The sequence below is a fragment of the Sander lucioperca genome, chromosome 7, assembly GCF_008315115.2.
Source record: "Sander lucioperca isolate FBNREF2018 chromosome 7, SLUC_FBN_1.2, whole genome shotgun sequence".
NCBI classification, from domain to species: Eukaryota; Metazoa; Chordata; class Actinopteri; order Perciformes; family Percidae; genus Sander; species Sander lucioperca.
In genome coordinates, this window is record NC_050179.1 from 24,469,129 (window position 1) to 24,475,263 (window position 6,135).

Sequence of the window (6,135 nt, forward strand, 5' to 3'; positions counted from 1 at the left end):
AGAAGTGGTCGATGTTCAAATTTATTGGCTAAGTCCAAGATTTTTGCAATCCTACCTACAGCACCTTTAACCACTCGAGGTCAAATGCCTAACCCCAACCAATCGAGCTGCTTCGTAGGGTGGGTCTTCGCGTGGCCATAGTGGGATTCGTAATTTCGCGGCCTGGAAAGTGTTTCACAGCTCTTAGAGTTATCCCACTCTTTAGCGTTGGGCTTGGTTATCTATGAGGAATGTGTTCACAGATAATCCACATTCAAAGCTTCTTCACCAAAGCTGTTGTTGTGATCCCAGTGTGTGATTCCTGACACACTGTCCCAATCAGCGGAGATCAGCAGGGCCTCTTTCCCTGGCCTAATCTCATATTCATTGCATTGGATTAATAGTGCAGCTCTGTCCCCCAACTAATCTACAGCCTTCCTTGCTGCTTAAAGCCTGGATCAACTCCTGACATCCGGCCTCATCACACTGGATCCTTGTCAAACATCAAAAAAACATTAATCAGAAGAAGACACCCCCAGGAAACATATAAATAATTCGTTGTCTGCTGATTGTGTTTGTGATTTAGAAAGAATTTATACATTTGAACCCTCTCTGTCCGCAAATAAGACCTGGCAGTACTGAGTAGACTTTGACAAAAGCAAATTAGAAGCTATAAGGAAACATCTAATCACATCATCATCAACATATCTACTCATATAAACACTTCTGCAGCAACTTCAACCACTGTCACTTTACTAAGACATGGAGCATCACAGCATGCACCTCAAATCAGCATTCAGGTATTCATCTTACTATCAAAGTAGTCTATATATTTATTGTATGTACTGTATTTCCCTACCTCTGTACAGAATAACTTGTTTTCCTTACCTGTGTGTCTACAGGTGGTTCTGCATGCCGGTGGCGTAGATCCAGAGTGCGGCACAGCCAGCACAGGTCTGCTGGGATTTCCACCATGGCTGCTTGGGGCTAACGGGATTACCCAGCACCACCTGAAGGTCAAGGTACAATTCTGGACTGTGAGCTATTGCAGATTAACAGCAGAGAAACGTATCATCAGGACACCATCCCTGTAACCTACTGTATAAACGGGTATCACTCCCTCACCAAGGAAGACAGCAACAAACAGTGACTCAAATAACCACTGACTCCTGGGATTTTTGCACCTTTTCCCTGCAGTTACAGACTACAATACATCAAACATGTTTTTGTAATATTGTGTGATTGCATCTTGTTACACTCTGCTTCTCTACCAAAGAAGGGAACTTTTTGTGAGATGTTGTCTCATTTGTCTTACTATAGGCTATGCACAATGCACTTGTGGCAGCTAGGGTCCCCTACTCCCTCCTCCAATTTGTCATCTCTGTTCCCTGTTATCTTCCATTCTGATTACAGATTTATCCCCAGCAAGTGACGCAGGGCCACTCGCTAACGAAGTCCAGCGATGAGCTACATAAACCTTTTCAATAACAGTCAGGAGGAGACAAGGGGAAGGTAAAGCTTATTACTGTAGTAAGGCTCAGGGTCTGACCAGGGCTCTGATGATCTACTTACTCTCTTGTTCCTTGAACCAGTGGTGGAATGTAACTAAGTACATTTACTCAAGTACTGTACTTTGGGTCTATTCTTTTCATGCCAGTTTCTACTTCTACTCCACTACATTTCAGAGAGAAATTGTACTTTTTACTAACTAACTAACCCTAACCCATTAATCTGAAAGCGTTAGTTACTAGTTACTTTAGAAATTAAGAATTTTGCACACAAAACACATGTAGTTTTAAAATATGTTTTATTATAAACTTAACTACCCAACATAAGCCTACAAGCACAGCTGAAATAATTAGACGATTAAACATTTAGCTGATTGACAAAACAGGCTAAGTAACATTTTCAATGCAGGACTTTTACTTGTAACAGAATATTTTTACAGTGTGATATTAGTACTTAAGGATCTGCATACCTGCGGCCGGATTAGCTCAGTTGGTAAAGCAGGCGCACATATAGAGGTTTGCTCCTCGACGCAGCGGGCGCGGGTTTGACTCCGACCTGTGGCCCTTTGCTGCATGTCATTCCCCCCTCTCTCTCCCCTTTCATGTCTTCAGCAGTCCTGTGAAAATAAAGGGCTAAAAAAGGACCTGAATACCTATCCACCACTGCCTAGAACCATAGTAAGACCAAATACAAAAACGTTTCTTCTATCTGTGTGAATGCAGCCTATGTGGCCATATTGTAGCCTACTTTTGCAAAGTCCACTACATTTCAGAGGTATAGTGTAGGCTACTTACAACTAAACTACTTTAATTCGACAGCTTTACTTGATTGAGATTTTTACAAATAAAATAATAAGGATCTAATGTTACAGCCATGCTAGCAGTTCTGTCGGGCTGTGGTGGACAGTGGTGCTTTAAGCTAAATGCTAACGCTAACATGCTAACAATGACGATGCTTCATGCATGTTAGATACCTTCAAGTAAAGTGTTACCCAAAACTACTTTTTGCTGTGAATGCTGCTGTGATCTTAACTTAAGTAGGAATTTTAATGCAGGACATTGTTTTATTTGTGTAGGCCTAGTGCAGTAAAAACTCTGAATACTTAACAGTTTGACAATGAACATGAAGAAAGGAAGGTGGCAGGGTGATTTTAAGAGTGTGGAAAAAATAGAGAAAGAAAAAAGGAGGAGGATGAATCAAGATAAAGAGATGGATGGATGAAAGGAACCCCCTTTCCTTTCATCTATCCTTCTCTTTATCTTGGCATGGTGCTTTAGAGTGATTAACAATTGGACCCAGGTCTGCCCTCGATCGTTAACTGACCGACTATACAGGACATGGCTAATTTAATGTTAGGTGTAGTACTGTTACATTGAAAGAATAGCTGCTTTGATGGACAATATGTGGATCTACACAAACAACCTGTACAAGCATCAGCTTGACAAAAAGACAGCTAATAATCAGGAAGCCACAGAAAGTTGGAAAAACATTCACCAGGTCATGCAGGTGGATAGAACTCACTGCATCAGGTGAGGCCTGACATCATGTTTGAGAATGGGAACCACAGAACAATTAATGGTACTGATGTGAGGTGGGCAAATCCCATTATCAGCTCAGCAGGGGATAAACTGGGAGAACAGGTCGATGACACAGACCCTTGGCCAATGGCTGGAATACGGCAGCACCATAGTGGCCTTAATCCTAATTGGTTTTGTTTGATTTATTGTAGAAGATATTGAAAAGAACAATGAAATGCAATAGTGTGAGGAGATAGATTGAAATAAAGAAAGATAAACAGAGAGTAGCTGAAAGAGAAAGCAGATGCAGAGGTAAAGCTGTAGTGGATGATCTGTGATGGAAGCTAATCCTGATTACCTCTGACGTAAAGACATGAAGGAAGTTGCTCACTCACTCACTTTCTCAAACACACACGCAAGCACGCACGCACACACACACACACGCACACACACACACACACACACACACACACTCTCTCTCTCTCTCTCTCTCTCTCTCTCTCTCTCTCTCTCTCTCTCTCTTACATACACTGGAAAGGTAATACCACAATGTAAAAGTACTCCATTAAAAGTAAAAGTCCTGTATAAAAACAGTAAAGAAGAATGATCACCAAGTAAGTACAAATATTTTTTTATGCAAATTGGGCCACTTTGAGAGTGTAACATTGTTGTTTAACTTATCTTATTATATGACTTTTGTTGAAGTGGCTAATTTAAATAACTTTAATTATATACTATTTGATATTGTAATTTATGAGCATGCATCATATTATATAATTGTATAATGTTTTTGATGAAAAGTCTTTATATGCAAAGTAAAGTAACTCCAGCTGTAAAATAAATGAAGCAGAGTGAAAACAGGAACAGTGTTTATATGAAATATAAGAACTGTACTAAAAAAAGTATTAAAATGAAGCATTAAACAGTATTAAATGGAAATTGTACCAATGCGCAGTGGTTGAGTAAATGCACGTTTCAGCACTGATTCTGTGTAGGAGCACACATACTGTACATCTTTTTGTATGGGCTTTTACTTGAGTTTATCATCACTGTGTGTGTATATTGTGCTGAAAGTAGTGAACATTTTAAGATGTTTTAACATTTTAGAGGCAATGATTCCCTCTTGTGGCCAAAAGTAGAATCAACTCTTTGAACTTCACATGTGCACAGCAGGTCAAAGGTGTAACATGATGCCAAAAAACTGCAGCAAAGAAGACTTGTGATGCTTTTACCTGTAAGTTTTATTGTGAAATCTTTAACGTACTCTACACAAGAGTGCCCAGGCCTTACAGTACATGCCCTGCATGCATCATCATCGTCATAATCTACTGCTGTTCTTACAGAAATTCTCAACAGTAACAAAATTTACAAAACTAAACTAAAAAAGTAAGGTAAAAAAACACATTTATAAAAACATTCCCTCATGCTATTTATGTTTTTTTTTTAAATGCCCCCCAATATTCACATAACAAAGGCACAATGGCAAACACAAAATATAGGCAAACAATGTAAAGGCACAAACCTAAAGCAGAAGCTAATAATTGCAGCATTGTGAATAGTGGCTTTACAAAGTGACATGGTAAGATAAAGACAGACAGATAGATAGTGGGAGACTTTCTGCAGGTGTTTATGCGCATTAAGTACCTTTTAAATGCTTGAGCTAACTTTCCAGTAGAGTGGAGAAGAAAATGAATACATTAGGGATTAAAGGTAGAGCAAAAAAGACGAAAGAAGAAAATGGAAAACAAAAGGAAAACTGGAGAGACAAATAGATGAGGAAGAAAGGAAGGGGTCGCAGAGGAAGTCATCTCTAGCTCATAACAACAAGCACAGCAAAAACAAGACTTGAGAAGGAGGAGTGGACTTAGTGTCCCGATCTAGGTCAGGAGGCACAACGCCAGCGCTGCCCCTCCCCCAAATCTTTCCTCGCTCCTCCTTTTCCAGAGAAAAGTGGAAAGGAAATTCAGGCAACCCTCCCTCTCCCCTCCTCAATCTGTGCCTCCCCCGGTTTCTTTCTTTCCCTTGTCATTTTATTCTCTCATTTCTCCTTAACTCCCCACTACTTTTTATACCTCCTTTTTGCATTTTCCCCAACTCCCCTCTCACCCCCCTCCTCATGCCTGACACTACTAAATCAGCAGCATGTGGCCTTAATGGAAACCAGAAGCTGACCCATTCCTCTCAAGCCTGCAGGCTTCTCCCTTAGCTTCAAGTCTATTTAGCTTTATCATGAAAAAAAGAAGAGGAGATACACAAAGATGGATACTGCTGCTATGGGTTTCCTCTTCACAGGTCCATCTGAGATGGACAGAATTAGTAAAAATACCAGAACACTTTTCAATTCTTCTCGTTAAGTCTGAATAAATCATTTTATTTCATCCAAGCCCTGGCACCAGGACCCAGGCATATATCAATATGTCTCCACTGGGATTGTGTTTTTTAGTGGTGTAGTCGGAACAGTTATCGTGGCTGTGGTGGGAGGAGGGGAGGCTGGAGCCCTTGTGTCTGTGTGCAAAACTCTATGTGCCTTTGTTTGGGTAAGTGGTCTCTATGTCTTGGTGTGTGTGTGTGTGTGTGTGTGTGTGTGTGTGTGTGTGTGTGTGTGTGTGTGTGTGTGTGTGTGTGTGTGTGCATATGTGGACATATATGCACAAATGAGTGCAGTTAGGATTTTTTTTTGGAGAGAGAGAGGGCAGACATAATGGGCTCAGTGGGAGTCATGGACGCCCAGCTGTCTGACATTCCTGTGCTGGCCGGAGGACAAGATTTTTCTGCTAGTGTCTGTGTGTTTAATAAGCACGAACACACACACACACACACACACACACACACACACACACACACACACACACACACACACAGTGAAGCAACCTCAGCAAAACAAGGACAATAATAAACAGAATCAAAAGTGCAAAACATCTGTTCTAAACAAAGAAAAAATGTCAAGATTGGTTAAGGCACTGTAGTCAAGCGTATGGAAGACTTAAGGAAGAGTTCATATTAATGCATGTTTTTGTATAGCTATTAGCACTCATGTTTGTGTGTATGTACAGTATGTGTGCTTCTGTATAATGTATGTGCATTATTGACTTTGTCTGCATTAATACTACAAATAAATCATTGTCTCTCC

At 40.5% G+C, this 6,135-nt stretch overlaps 1 protein-coding gene across 3 annotated transcripts in view; it reads right to left on the reverse strand.

Annotated features, from left to right (window-relative positions):
• The window catches only part of LOC116053016 (cyclic nucleotide-gated cation channel beta-1-like), a 38,430-nt gene extending 37,390 nt beyond the window's left edge, over positions 1-1,040 (reverse strand). For all 3 annotated transcript variants that reach the window (XM_036003250.1, XM_036003249.1, XM_036003251.1), the window contains exon 1: positions 868-1,040. The gene's annotated coding sequence lies outside the window, so the exon portion shown is untranslated. The remainder of the gene's footprint in view (positions 1-867) is intronic.
• Positions 1,041-6,135: the final 5,095 nt, after the last annotated feature.